This window comes from Pteronotus mesoamericanus, unplaced genomic scaffold (genome assembly GCF_021234165.1).
Source record: "Pteronotus mesoamericanus isolate MK-2021 breed Mesoamerican mustached bat unplaced genomic scaffold, CSHL_Meso_final scaffold_54, whole genome shotgun sequence".
Lineage (NCBI taxonomy): Eukaryota > Metazoa > Chordata > Mammalia > Chiroptera > Mormoopidae > Pteronotus > Pteronotus mesoamericanus.
Genome location: NW_026555321.1, coordinates 69,189,399 through 69,205,662, shown reverse-complemented (window position 1 = coordinate 69,205,662; position 16,264 = coordinate 69,189,399).

Below are 16,264 nucleotides of genomic sequence, written 5' to 3'. Positions count from 1 at the left end.
TTGTTGTGTCTGTGTCTATTTTCTCTTCTCTGCTGGGTTTAGTAAACCAGGACCTGAGGAGTTGTGTAACATGTAGTGTCTGGTGTAGGACCTTTTTCTTCTTTCCCCTGAGTAAATGTAAACAACAGCAGAAAACTCCTGGACCTGACCTCATAGATCTGCTGAGTTTGTAATCCCATTTGGCTGACTGGAACAAATCTCAAACATTCACCTCCTGCTTCCCAGACCCAAGCCCGCTGCTCTCTCACAGGAGATTCAGCCCAAATTCTCCATTCTGCTCTGCCCTCTGCTTGTGAACCATGTTGGGTTGGGACCACCTGTTTGGTGTTTTCCCTGCCTCTGAGTTTTTGGTTAGCAAAACTGTTGCATCCCAACTGGACGCACTGGCCTGTGCACCTGGGTCCTGGCCAAGCTTTGGCCAGGGTATGTCTCAGCTCCCTTTTATAAAAAGTTTCACCTCAATGCTGTAATACAGGTTCCTGGGGCTATTCTCCATGTTCTCCCTCTCCCTAAAAATAGTTCCTCATGGTCAGGGCTGGCTACCTCCTTATAGGGCCTCCAACAATTTTAGATAGGTTCTCTCTGAATCTTTCCTGCATGATGTTGGGAAGATCCCCTTAGCTCCAATCTAATGCTGACAGTCCCTTACTTCTCCGGAGGTCTTCAGTCTCGAATCTACCTATTCCCTCCATGCTGTTTCTGAAGCCTGTACCTCCCAGGTTTTTTCTCACCACCCCAGTAGCTTGTGGGTCCTGAGCTGATCTCCAGCTGCCCTGAGTTTCTGCAGCCAGAAATGTTGGGCTGGGCAGTGGTGACGGGCCACCTAGAAAGCCAAGATCACTCGCTCTCAGTCTGCATAGAAAGCCTAGGTCATTGATCCCTGGGCACCAAGCAGGCAGGCCAGTTCTTGCATACTCTCCATGCTCTCCTCCACCCATACACTCACAGATGCTTTCACTCAGCCTTTGCTCTGGGTTCTGATGTTAAATCCAGTCCATATTTGAGAGCAAGTGAGCAGAGTTGCCTGCTACTCTGCTGCCATATTAGATCCACTTTTCCTGAGTTTTCTTTTTGCTTTCTCTATAGTCAGAATGAAGAGCCTGCAACCTGAACCACCAAAAGATGCAGACAAAAAGGATCTAAGAAAAACTGCTCCATCTAGCCAGAGTAGAAGGAAATGGGTAGCCTGCTAGTACAGTGGAGCCAAAGAAAGAGATAAAATTTTACCCCAGAAGGCAGAAGCAAGGTGGAATAAGGCAATGCAAGTTAGTGATGTTTCACATCCTGCTCCTCCACTCCCTTAATGTGAGGGAGACCCAATGGGGAGGTGAACTTCCACCCTACTGTCACCATGAGTCAGGAGGAGCGAGTGAAGAGGTGTGAGACAGTGCTAATTGGCAATGTTTTCCCTTGTGGTTTTAGTGGAATCAGCAAGGAGCTTAAGTGCAAGTTCACATAGGTTCATTGCTGCTCTCTGCCTTTGTAGACAAAACATCAGTGGGCCCAGTGGGAACCCGTGCATACATCTCCACCCAGACTTGCATGCTACTGCTAAATAGGCTGACTGCCTGGAGGAAAAGAAGATGAAATAGGATCCAGGATCTCATCAGATATCCCAGAACTCCTGGATATGATCCAAAATCACATATCATTCCAAGAACAAGAACAATCACAGCTTGATTGAAAAAAGACAATTAATAGATGTCCACACTGATATAACTCAGATACCAGAACTAGTTGATAAAAATTTGAAAATAGAAATTATTTATTTGCTTCAAGGAACAATTATATACTCTTCTAATAAATGGGAAAAATCTCAGCCAAAAAATAGTATACATTTTTGTAAAACAAAACAAAACTATAAAACCTGTGAAAATGTAAATATAAAAAAATAAAATCTTACTGGACCAGTCTAAGAGTTGATATGGCAGAGGGACAAATCATGAATTTGACAGAACAATAGAAATTAGTTAATCTGAGCACTAAGGAAAAAATAATTAACAGAACTTTAGTGACCTATGGAATGATTTAGGAAGATCTAATATTCATGTTATTAGAATCCCAGGAGACAAAAAGAGCACAGGGTTGAAAACATGTTCAAAAAAATAATGGCTATAAATTCCTCAAATTTATTAAATGAAGAAATCATCAAATTCAAGAAGCTGAGTAAAACTCTAAAAGAATAAACCCAATGAAATCTACACTGAAATACATCATAATCAAACTTCTGAAAGCTAAAGACACAGGATCTTCTGTTTGAAAAAAAGGACCAAATAACAATGACACTTCCACTCTATTAAATATAATCTTTAATTAAACTATAATTTATATCTAGATAATCTCACAAAGCAGGTTGTTTTTTAACAATTCCATAAACACCCCATATTGGACTTGTTTTATTATTCTTAAAAATATATTAGGGAGACAAATAAACACATGATTGCAGAGAAAATCTTTGAAATGCCCATCAGTAGATGATTGGATCAAAAAGTTATAGTACATATACACAATAGAATACTACACAGCAGAAAGAAAAAAAGAACTACTAAACTTCGCGACAGCATGGATGGAACTGGAGAGCATTATGCTAAGTGAAATATGCCAGGGGGCGAAAGACAAATACCATATGATCTCACCTATAAGTGGAACCTAACCAACAATACAAAGATGCAAGGAAAATAAGGCCAGCAACACTAAAAGGAAAAGAAACCAACAGAGACAAGAGGGAAGGGGGGCAGGGAAAAGGAAGGGAAGGGGAAAGTCAAGGAACATATAGCAAGAACCCATGGACAAAACCAAAGGGGAAGAGCTGAGGGAGGGAGGAAGGGAGGGGGCAAGGGAAAGTGGTGGGGGGTAGGCAGAGACAAATGTATTTGAAAAAATAAAATAAAATTTAAAAAAAGATTTCATATAAAAGCATGAGAAAAAAGAAGAATTTTAAAGAAGAATTTTATTTTAAAATATAGTAATTTTTATACACGGTTGTTTTATAATGATTTTTATTTGTTACATTTAAATAAACTTTTAATGGAAAAATGTAATAACCCAGTATAATATTAATAGCTTTTTGTCAAGTTCTTACCATATCAAAAATGTATCATATGTATTATTTCTTTTTATTTCACAGAATCTGTATGAGATAGATATTATATCCTCCTTTTACAGATGATTAAACTGAAACTCAGGAAAGTTTAATAGTTTAAGCTTACATAGCTAATAACTAATGAAGCTTTGATGGAAATTAAAGTAGGCTTGGAAAATTTGCTCTGGGTTCCAGTTCAATATGGTGGATATGTAAGCTTTTGGTATATATTATATCTTGATTACTTTGTATTACAATAAAAAAAATAATTAAACTGGCACAGATATTTCATGAGTATTAGTAATGCTCAAGATGCTAGTCTCATACTCTGAATATAAATAGAATTGTTTGTTTTCTGAAAACACATGAAGAATATCATTTTAGAACCTCTAAAAACACCTGTTCATGAGATTTTCCATCTTGTTTTTAAAGTACTTGTATATTCTTTATAAAAAAATATATTCAACATCGTGCTTGTTTCTCAGAATTAAAGTAGCCATATATTTTCACAAAATTTACTGTATTTTTAAAAGAGAATATTATAGATGATAATTATGACAATTGCTCACTTAACTTATTTTCAAATTTTGGAAATTATAAGTAATTTATTGATTAATTTTTATTGCATAAAATTTCAAGTTGATGCATTTAACAGTTTTTATAACATATAGTCTCTTTACAAATATTGTTATACAAACCTCATTTTACTGTTTTGCAGATTTTTTTTTCAAATTTAAGGTTTTTCTACTAAGTGATCTTTATATTTAAACATTTTTTTTTAAATTTCAGTATTATTTTGCACTGGTTTCAGGTGAACAGAATATTGGTTAGACAATAATATACTTTACAAAGTGTTCCCCCCAATATTTCCAGTATCAAAGTGGTACCATAAATAGTTATTGCATATTATTGACTATATTCCCTATGCTGTAGTTTACATTCTGTGATTATTTTGTAACTACCAATCTGTACTTCTTAATTACAAATTGAAGTTTTGAGCAAACCTTCTGTGAACAAGTCTATCAGCATAATTTTTCCAACAGTATTTGTTGGAAAATCTCTATGAAGTGAACAAATTTTATTACTTCTCAATATTTCAAATTTTTCATTATTATTATATTTGTTATGGTGATCTATAAGTGATCTTTGATGTTACTGTTGTGATTTGGGGGTGCCACAAACCACATCCATATAAAACGGCAAATTTAATGAATAAACATTGAATATTTTCTGACTGCTCTACTGATAAGCCATCCCCCCATCTCTCTCCCTCTCTTCTAGCCTTCCTATTCCTGAGACACAAAAATGTTGAAAGTAAGCCAATAAATAATCCTATAATGGCTGCTAAGTGTTCAAGTAAAAGGAAGAATCATATGTCTCTCATTTTAAATCAAAAGTAAAAATGATTAAGTTTAATAAAGAAGGAATGTCAAAAACAAGTACAGTTTTTTTTTTAATTTCAGAATCAAGATATTTTGTTTATACTATTACAGTTGTCCTAAATTTTCCCCCTTTGCTTCCCTCCACCTAGTCCACCCCATGTACCTAGTTCCCATGCCATTGTCCATGTCCATAGGTCCGTCATATATGTTCTTTGACTAATCCTTTCACCTTTTTTCAATCAGTCACCTCCTCCCCACTCCACTCTTTCAGCGCTTAGTCTGTTCTAGGGTTCTATGCCTCTGCTTCTGTTTTGCTCATTAATTTCTTTAGTTCATTAGATTCCTCTTTTAGATCATATGATATTTGTCTTTCACTGACTGGCTTATTTCACTTAGCATAATGGTCTCCAGTTTCATCCATGCTGTCATGAAAGGTAGGAATTCCTTTTTTTTTTTTCTGCTGTACAGTGCTCCATTGTATAGATGTAGCACATGTTTTTTTAAATTTTTTATATACTCATTTACTGATGGGCAATTAAGCCATTTCCAGTACTTAGCTATTGTAAATAATGCTGCTATGAACATTGGGGTGCATAAATTCTTTTGAATGTGTGTTTCAGGATACTTTGGGTATATTCTCAACAGTGGAATCACTGGGTCAAAAGGCAATTCCATTTTTAGTTTTTTTTGAGGAAATTCCATATTGTTTTCCATAGTGGCTGCTCTAGTCTGCATTCCCACCAACAGTGCACTAGAGTTCCTGTTTTTCCACCAGCAGTTGTTGTTTGTTGATTTAGTAATGATAGATATTTTGGCAGGTATGAGGTGTTATCTCCTTGTGGTTTTAATTTGCATCTCTCTGATGGCTAGTGATGTTGAGCATTTTGGCATATGCCTATGGGCCATGTGTGTGTCCTCCTCGAAGAGGTGTTTATTGAGGTACTTGGCCCATTTTTTAACTGGATTGTTTGTCTTCCTAGTGTTGAGTATATATGCTCTTCATGCATTTTGGAAATTACACCCTTGTCTCATGCATCATTGGTGAATATGTTCTCTCATACAGTTAGTTCCCTTTTCATTTTGATAAAGCTCTCTATAGTTGTGCAGAAGCTTTTTAATTTGATGTAGTCCCATTTGTTTATTTTTTCCTTTATTTCCCTTGCCTTAATAGATATATCAACAAAAATATTGCTATGTGGGATATCTTCAATTTTACTGCCTATGTTTTCCTTTAGAGTTTTTATGGCATATTTAAGTCTTGTATCAATTTTGAGTTTATTCTGGTGTATGGTGTAAGTAATTGGTCTAGTTTCATATTTTTTTTTTCTTTTTGCACATACTAGTCTCACTCTGCAAACACCCTTTACTGAAGAGGCTGTTATTACTGCATTTTATGCTCTTGCATCTTTTGCCAAATATTAACTCACCGTAAAAGGTTAGGTTTATTTCTTGGCTCTCTATTCTGTGCCAGTGATCTACACGTCTGTTCTTATGCCAGTACCGGACTCTTTTGGTTACAGTGACCTTGTAAAATAGCCTGATATTTGGTATAGTGATCCCTCTTACTTTATTCTTCTTTCTCAAGATAGCTGAGGCTATTCAGGGTCTTTATTGGTTCCATATACATTTTTGGAATATTTGTTCTACATCTATGAAATATGCTGTTGATATCTTGATAGGAATTGTGTTGAATGTATAGATTGCTTTGGGTAGTATGGGCATTTTAATGATGCTAATTCTTCCTATCCATGAATATGGTATTTGCTTCCACTTATTTGCATCTTTTTCAGTTCCTTCTTCAGTGTCTTATAATTTTCTGAATATAGGTCATTTACATCCTTGTTTGGGTTTATTCCTATGTTTTATTCTTTTTGAAGCAATTGTGAATGGGATTGTTTTTTTAATTTCCATTTCTGTTTGTTCATTTTTTGGCATATAAAAATGCAACACATTTCCGGATATTAATTTTGTATTATGCTACTTTGCTGAATTCATTTATCAGTTCTAGTATTTTCTTGGTGGAATATTTGGGGTTCTCTATGTACAGTATCACGTCCTCTTCAAATAACAGTTTTACATCTTTCTTTCCAATTTTGATGCCTTTTATTTCTTTTTCTTGTCTGATTGCTATGACTAAGGCTTCCAGTACTATGTTGAATAAGAGAGGTGAAAGGGGACATTCCTGTCTGGTTCCTTGTCTTTTTTTTTCCCTCTTAACTTTATTTATTTATTAAAAATTAATTAATTTATTTTTTCAAATACATTTGTCTCTGCCTACCCCGCACCACTTCCCCTTGCCCCCTCCCTCCCTCCCTCCCTCAACTCTTCCCCTTTGGTTTTGTCCATGAGTCCTTGCTATATGTTCCTTGATTTTCCCCTTCCCTTCCTTTTTCCCTGCCCCCCCATTCCTCCTTCCCTCTTGTCTCTGTCGGTTTCTTTTCCTTTCAGTGTTGCCGGCCTTATTTTCCTTGCATCTTTGTATTGTTGGTTAGGTTCCACTTATAGGTGAGATCATATGGTATTTGCCTTTCGCTCCCTGGCTTATTTCGCTTAGCATAATGCTCTCAAGTTCCATCCATGCTGTCGTGAAGTTTAGTAGTTCTTCTTTTCTTTCTGCTCCATAGTATTCTCCATCAGTAGATGATTGGATCAAAAAATTATGGTACATTTACACACTGGTTCCTTTTCTTAAGGGAAACACTTTTAGTTTTTGCCCATTGAGTATGATGTGGTAGTGGGTTTCTCATATATGGTTTTTATTATATTTAGCTTTATTCCCTATAGTCTCACTTTGACGAGAGTTTTTTTTTTCATAAATCGTGCTGGATTTTATCAAATACTTATTGTGCATCTATTGATATGATTGCGTATTTTTACCCTTCATTTTGTTTATGGTGAATCACATTTACTTATTTGTGAATGTTGTACCAACCTTGCATTCCTGAAATAAATCATGGTGTATGATATTTTTGATGCATTGCTGCATTTAGTTTGCTAATATTTTGTTGAGGCTATTAGTGTTTATGTCATCAGTGATATTTGCCCATATTTTTTGTTGTGTCTTTATCTGGTTTTGGACTAATATAATGCTGGATTTCTAAAATGAATTTTGCAGCCTTCCCTCTTCTTGAATTTTATGAAATAGTTTGAGAAGGAGAGGTATTATTTGCTCTCAGAATGTTAGGTAAAATTCACCTGTGAAGCCATTTGGTCCAGAACTTTTGTTGGGAGTGTTTTGATTACCACTTCTATTTCTCTGGGTGTAATCTTTCTATTCATATTTTCTGATTCTTCCTTTTTAGTTTTGGAAGATAGAATATTTCTAGGAATTTATCCATTTCATTCAGGTTTTCCAATTTGTTGGCATGTAGTTATTCGTAATATTTTCTTACCAGTCTTTGTATTTTTTGTGTCATCTGTTATTTCTCCCCTTTCATTTCTGATTTAATTTAATTGGATTCTCTCTCTTTTTTTCTTGATGATTCTTGTTAAAGGTTTGTAAATCTTGTTTATCTTTTCAAAGAATGAGTTATTAGATTCATTGACTTTTTAATATTTTTTATACCCTATGTCATTTATAGCTGCTGTGAGCTTTATTATTTCCTTCCTTCTTCTCACTTCAGGATTTGTTTGCTGTTCTTTTTGAAGTTCCTTTAACTGTAAAGTTAGATTGTTTATTTGAGCTTTTTCTTGTTTTATGAGATGAGCCTGTGATGCTATGAAGTTCCATCTTAGGATTGCTTTCCCTGTGTACCACAGATTTTAGATTGTTGTATCCTCATTTTCATTTGTTTCAAGGTATCTTGATTTCTTCCTGGATTGTATTGTTGACCCATTCATTCTTAAAAACATGTTATTTAGCTTCAATGTGTTTGTATGTTTTTAACTGTTCTTCTTGTGATTGATTTCTAGTTTCATAGCATTGTGGTCATAGAAGATGCTTGATATGAACAATCTTAAATTTATTGAAACTTGTTTTGTGTCCCAACATGTTGTCTAACCTAAAAAATGTTCCATATGTACTTGAAAAGTATGTACATTCTACTGCTTTGGGGTGAAATCCCCTGAAGATATCAACTAAATCCTTTCAATTTAGTGTATTGTTTAAGGCCACTGTCTCCTTGTTGATTTTCTGTCTGGAAGATCTAACTATTGAAGTCAATGGGCTGTTAATATAGCCAACTATGACTGTATTCCTGTCAGTTTCTCCCTTTATGTCCATCAAGATTTACTTCACATTTAAGTGTTCCTATTTTTGATGTGTAAGTGTTTACTAGGGTTATATCCTCTTGTTGGATTGTTCATTTTATCATTATGTAGTGTCCTTCTATGTTCCTTACTATTGCCTTGGTTTTAAAGTCTATTTTGTAGGCTATAAGTACTGCTACCCCAGCTTTTTTTCCTTTACTTTTATATGAAATATCTTTTTCTATCCTTTTACTTTTAGTCTGTGCATATATTTTGATTAGAGGTGGGTCTCCAGGAGGCAGCATATGTATGGGTTTGTTTTATTATCCATTCAGCTACACTATGTCTTTTACTTGGAGCATTTAAGCCATTTACATTTGAGGTGATTATTGATAGATACATATTTAGTGCCATTTTATTGTTAGACTCTTTTTTTCTCACTTTTTCCTTTCTCCTCCTCCTTCTCCCCTTCTTTTACTTCCTCCTCTTCTTTCCTTCTCTTCCTCCTCCTTCTTCATCTTCTAGCAACCTTTTTAACATTTGTACTGGTTTGGTGTTAATAAATTTCTTTAACTTTTTATTGTCTGGAAGCTCCTTATATCTCTTTTGATTTTAAATGATAGCCTTGCTGGGTAAAGTAGCTTGTTTGCAGGTCCTTGCTTTTCATCACCTCGCCTGAAATGTTTCTGTTGAGAACACAGACGACAGTCTAATCAGTGCTCCCTTGTATGTGTCTACCTGCTTTTCTCTTGCTGATTTTAGGATTCTCTGCTTGATTTTAAGCCTTGTTAATTTAATTATGATGTATCTCAGTGTAGGCCTTTTTTGGTCTAACTTGTTTGGGACTTTCTGAACTTCCTCATCTTCTGTGTCTTTTTCCTTCATCAGATTAGGGAAATTTCTGGTCATTATTTCTTCAAATAGGTTCTCGATCCCTTGCTCATGCTCTTTTCCTTGATGCCAAGGTTGTTATGTTTCACATTGTCCAAAATATTTCTTAAGCTCTCTTCAATTTTTAAAATTCTTTTTTCTTTTTGCTGCTCTGCTTAAGTATTTTTTTTTTCTATTTTGCCTTCCAAATCACTGATTCGATCCTCTGTTTCATAAAAGCTACTGTTTTTTCCTTCTTGTGTATTGTTTACTTCAGATGTTGCATTCTTTATTTCTGACTGACCTTTTTTTATATTTTCAGTGTCTTTTTTCATTCTATTGAGTATCCTTATAATCATTACTCTAAACTCACTATCTAATAAATTGCTTGCCTCCATTTTATCTAGTTATTCTTTTGGGTAATTCTCTCTTTTTGGGGGGGTCTTTTTTTTTCTTCTGTTCCCATTTTGGCTGCTTCTTTGTGTTTGGCTGCAAAGAATCTAGTTCAGACCTTTGTCAGATGCTGTTTGTGACTGACCCTGGTCAATCTGTTTGGAACTATCAGCAATTCACAGCTTGTAGCTCCCTCTGTGGGGCTAGGATACATGCAGAATAGACCAGTATGCACATACCTCTGCTGGGCTACCACCAGAATGGACCAGGATGCAGACCAAAGCCAGTTTTAACAAGAACCAGGCCCAGGGGAAAATCAGCTGAAAGCTTGGAACTCCCTGAGATCTGGCTTAGTTTTAAACTAGTCAGTGATATAGCTTTAAGCTTTACCCAGCAGCCCTGATTATGCTCCACACAGTGGGGCAGAGTAATTCTTATAGGCAGGGCTCTGCTTCCCCTCAGGCTGATGCTACTTGGGGAGTTCTCTGCCTGAGAATGATGGCTCCTGCAGTATGGGCAATGATTCAGTACAGGTATCCCGGTGGCTGATTTTTCATTCTCTCCCCAGAGCCACCAGCCTCAGATCCTCCTCATGTGTCTATAATCCACTCTGCCCTCCCTCTCCTGGAGCCTGGAAAAAGTTGCTGTAAGTGGAATTTTGTGTATTGGTCCTTTAAGAGGCACTCCACTTCTCCAGCTATCCCACCCTGCTATCTCACCCTGGCAGACAGACACCCTGCTGCTTTTCATAGCCATATGGTACTTGGGTTCCTTTCCAGGTTCTGGCAGTACAGACTGGGGAGGCCAGCTTGAGGTTTAGACTCCACACTTCTAAGGCAGAACCTCCCATCTGCGGATATATCATTGTGGTGCTTTAACTGCCACTCATGGGAGTCCAGCCAGTTCTCTCCCATCTCCTCCTCACTACCTACCAGCCTTGTTGTGGTGATGTGACTTCTTCTGCCTTTCCATGGTTATAAGGTTTATCCTCACCTAGTATTCAGTTGGTTATAATGGATGATTTCTCTACACTTTATTTGTAATTCCAGATTGGTCCTGGAAGGTTAGTGAAACTTCCACTTACTCTTTCATCACCTTGGTCTCTTCTGCTTCTCCTTGATTCAGTTTGGAAGATTGCATGTTTCTAAAAACATATCCATTTCACCCATGTTGTCCATATTTTGGAATATAGTTGTTTATAGCAATTTCTTTTAATCCTTTGTATTCCTATGTTTCTTTCTTTTACTTCTCCCCTTTCATTTTTTATTTTATTTGTTTGGGTCCTCTCTCTTTTTTTCTTGATAGGTCTGGTAAAATGTTTGTCAACTTTGCTTATTTTTTCAAAGAACCAGCTCCTGGACTCATTGATCTTTTGATTTTTTTTTTAATTCTTTATGTCATTTGTTTCTGCTCTGATCTTGATTGTTTACTTCTTTCTACTCACTCTGGACTTTGTTTGTTGTTGTTCTTCTAGTTCTCTTGAGTGTAGGTTTTTATTTGAGTTTTTTCTATCTTCTTTAGATAGTCCTGTAGTATTATGAACTACCCTTTAGGACTCCTTTCATTGTGTCCTATAGGTTTTGGTTTTTGTTAGTTCATTTTCATTTGTTTCCAGATATTTTTGGTTTCTTCCTTAATCTCATTGTTAACCAATTCATTATTTAACAACATGATATTTAGCCTCCATGTATGTGAATGCTCTTGCGTTTCTTTGTTTAGGTTGATTTGTAGTTTCAGACCATTGTAGTCCAAGAAAATGCTTGATATGATTTCAGTTTTCTTGAATTTGTTAAAGCTTATTTTGTTTCCTACTGTATAGTCTATCTTTGAGAATGTTCCATAGGCATTTGAGAAGAACGTATATATTTTACTCCTTTGAGGTGAAATGTTCTAAGGTATCAATTATATTCATTTGATATGATGTATTGTTTAGTACTGCTATATCCTTGTTGATATTTTATTTAGAAGACCTGTCCATTGTTGACAATGAGGTGTTAAAATTCCCTACAATGACTGTATTGCTGTTGATCTCTTTCTTCAAGTCCTCAAAGATTTTCTTTATATATTCAGGTGCTACTATATTGGGCACATATATGTTTACAAGGGTTTTATCCTCTTGTTGGGTTAAACCCTTAAGTATTATGTAGTGACCATCTTTGTTTGTTAAACTATTTTGTCAGACAGAAATAAAATATTGTTATTGAAGCTTTTTGTCATCTCCATTTATATGGAATTTTTTTCCCATCCTTTCTCTTTCAGCCTGTGTAAATCTTTTGTTCTGAGGTGGGTCTCTTGTAGACAACATATTGTATTTTGCCATGTATAATGTGCACTAATGTTTTTATGCACATTACACACAGAATTATTATACCCATTATTAAACCCACGGTATGTAATAATTATACCTACGTATAATGCACATCTTTATTTTTCCCTCACAAATTTGGGCAAAAAATGTGCATTATACATGGCAAAATACAATATATATGGTCATGTTCTCATATTCATTCAACCACCTCATCTTTTAATTGGAGATTTAATCCATTTACATTTAAAGTTATTCATGATAAGTACTTATTCGTTGCCCTTTTTTCCCCTTTGTACCTCTGTTCCTCACTCTCTCTATTTCTTTTTCTTCTTAAAGCAGCCCCTTAAGAGATACTTCTTAGAGTATGTCTTGCAATGCTTGTTTGGTGGAAATGTACTCCTTCGGACATCTTTCTTCTTTTTTTTCCTTTTCTTTTTTTCTGGGAAGTTCTTTATTTCACATTACATTTTTAAATGAGAACCTTGATAGTTAGAGTAGTTTTGGTTGCATGTCCTTGCTTTTCATTACATGGAATATTTCATGCCAATCCCTTCTGGCCTGTAGCATTTCTGTTGAGAAATCAGCTGTCAGCCTTATCAGAGTTCACTTGCAGATATCTATTTTTTTCTTCTTGCCTTTATCTCTTTGTCTTTTAATTTTGCCATTTTCATTGTGATGTTCCTTGGTATAGACCTCTTTGTGTTCATCTTGATTGGAACTCTCTATGCCTCCTTAACTTGCATGACTTTTTCCCTCATCAAGTTAGTGAAGTTTCCTGTCATCATCTATTCAGACAAGTTTTATGTCCCTTGCTCCCTGTGATGCAAACATTGTTATGTGTCATATTGTCCCAAAGGTGTCTTAGATGATCCTCATTCTTTCTAAGTCTTTTTAAAGACTGTAGCTCTGAATGAGTGTTTTATTCCACCTTCTCCTCCAAATTGCTGATTCAATCATCTGCTTCATCTAGCTGCTTTTAATTCCTTCTAGTTATTCTTCATTTCAGATATTGTATATTCCTTTCTGTTTTGTTCTTATTTATAGTTTCTACGTCCTTCTTCATGTTGATATAGTTCTCTTTAATTTCATAGAGCCTCCTTATAACCATTTCTTTAAACTCCGACAATTCGTTTACCTCAGTTTCATTTAGCTCTTTCTTTCTGGGGTTTACTCCTTGTCTATTATTGTCGTTGTTTCTTTGTCTTCCCATTTTAGCTCTTGTTCTTTTGACTGTTTTGACTCCTTGTCTTGTGGAGTAGCCGTGTCTTGTAGGAGTGCTGTGTTACCCAGTGGTGCAGTCTCCTTGATTTCCTGATTTGGATGCTCTAGGAATGCTCTTTTTTGTTGGTTATGTGGACTCTCCTCTTATATTTGGACCCTGATTGTTGTTGGACTGTTCATTGGGTTTATATTCCATTCAACAGTCTGTATGTGAGGCTCTACCCTTACTTCATCTTCTATGCTATTGTGCATGTGCTAAAAGGACAATGAAAAACAACACAAAAAACACACACAAACAAGGAACCCCCACAAATTACAGAAGCAATATCAACAACAAAAGGGCAAAAAACAAAAAAAGTGGGAAGAAAAATGAAATAGTAGAGAAAGGGGAGAAAAAAAAAAGAGAAATAGAATAAGAGAAGACCAAAGGAAAGAATAGTGATTATGAGAGGAGAAAAGTGGCAAGAACTAATATGACTAATGACTTGAAAGAAGGCAATGAGAAATAAAGAGAAAGGAAGAGAAAGACTAACAAAATAAGGAGAGTAGACAGAAACAATAGGATAATCAAAGATGAGAGTAAAATAAAGATATGAAAAAAGAGAACACCAAAAATAGAAGAAAAAGAAAAAATAACAAGGCTATAAAAAAGAAAATATAATGACAATATTTAAAACAATGAGTTTCATCTCAACAGATTTTAGGGCTTGACTTTTTGGTCCTCCCTTTGCATACAGCTATGTTGTGTCTGAGGCTGGCGTATGCCAGTGTCAGGTGCTCTCTTCTTCTATTCCTTGGTAGTCTGCTCAAAAGCTACAAGTGATCCCCAGTTTGTGGCTGCTTCCTTTGGGCTCGACTGTGCCCAGGATGGATCACACTGCTCAGTAAATCTAGGTTTTATCATCACTTGCTCCAGTAGTGTCAATAAAGAACTCAAGTCATTGCTGGACCTGCCTCTGTCTCTGCCTGCCAGTCTGCTGTCAGACTTAGACTAATTATAGACCTGACTATTTCTGAGAGGGCTTCTAGTGGGACCAGGAAGATGGGACTCCTGGATCTCCTGGCAGGTGCCTTTCAGACTTTAGAGAAGATGGCAGGCATGTTTTCACACCTGCATTCCACTAGTCTTTTGGAATTATTTCCCTCTACTCAACAGGGTGGGGCCCATATTAGTCTAATGGATGGGGTTTCCAGAGTCCAGCTTTTGGGTCTGCTGGAAAATTGGGAGGATGTTTCTATTGCTCTCCCATAAGGGATAAATGCCAGTCTGCTTTCCAGGACAGCACATGGTATGGCTGCACCCTACAACCAGTCTCTGACATCCCTTGAGTTTTGTATGCTGCTGTCTCCTCAGCAGGGGTTAAGATGCAGGAAAAGAAAAGAAGAAATAACAGAAAACAACAACAACAACCCATGCACAACAAAACAAAATAAAAAACAAATGAACCAAATAAAAGAAATACAAAAAGATGTCAGGTAGAACATACAGACTTCTTCAGGAGGAATGGGGCAGGCAGTATCCCGCAGGGTAAGTTCATTGCCTCTGGCAGGAGCTTGCTCTTCTCAAGGAAGATGGCTGCTGCACAATCCAGGTATATCTCTGAAGCGAAAGTCCAACAACCACTCCCCCACATCTCTCTCCAGTGCCTCCCACTCTAAATCTCCTCACATGACTTCAGTCAATGCTGCCTTCCCTTTGCTGGGACCCAAGGTGAGTGGTTGTGAACACAAAACCTGTGCTTTGGCCCCTTTAAAAGTTAAAGAAAAAAAATAGTGGCTTTGTCTATAGCAGGCTTCATCTTTTCTCAGCAGAGAAAAACCCGCTCCCATTCATCATTGGATGATTCATGGTCGGCTACTCCTGGGACTGGCACTCTGTGCATGGGAGCCTCATTTGTGACTCAGCTTTTCTCTTCTTAAGGGGAAGCTCCCATAGCCTTGCCACCACATTTCCAAGGCACCTGTGTGAATGGGACCAGCCTCTTAATTGACCTTGTCCTTCTTATTGGTCTTAAGGTGATTAAAAGTCTTTCTTGGGGTGATCTTCAGTTTATTTTAGATATTCCCCTCTTTAGTTTTATTTCCAGTTTGGTTCTGGAAAGAGGTGTGTGACAAATCTTCCTACCTCACCACCATCCTAAAACTCAGCAAAGATAGTTTGAAAGCTAAGCCTCTTAAGCTAAACAGCTAAATTATGAAAGAAAGAGAAAAGCTCTTCAAGGAATTTAATGATGAGCAAGGTCCTAATTCTTCAACTCTATGAAGGCTGAGTGAGGTGAGGAGGCTGCAGAAGAAAAGTCTGAAGCTAGCCTAGGTTTATTCATGAGATTTAAGGAAAGAAGTCCTCTCCATAACATAAAAATGCAAGGTGAAGCAGCAAGTGCTGATTTAGAAGCTGCAGCAAGTTATCAGATTTTCAAATGTAGATGAAGTAACTTTACATCTGAAGAAGATGTTGTCTCTATGACTATCATAGCTAGAGAGAAGCAGTCAATGCCTGGCTCCATACCAAAGAACAGTCTGACTCTCTGGTTAAGGGTTAATGCAGTTGGTGACTTTAAGTTAAAGCCAATGCTTGCTTAATATTTGGAAATTCATAGAGCACTTAATCATTGGCAATATACCTAGTCACACAAGAGTTCTGATAGAGTTGCAAAATGAGATTAATGTTGTTTTCATGCCTGCTAATACAACATCCATTCTGTAGCCCAGGGATCAAAGAGTAACTTTTACTTTCAAGTATTGTTATTTAAGAAATATATTTCATAAGACTTTAGCTTCTATAGATAGTGATTCCTCTGATGGATTTGGACAAAGTCA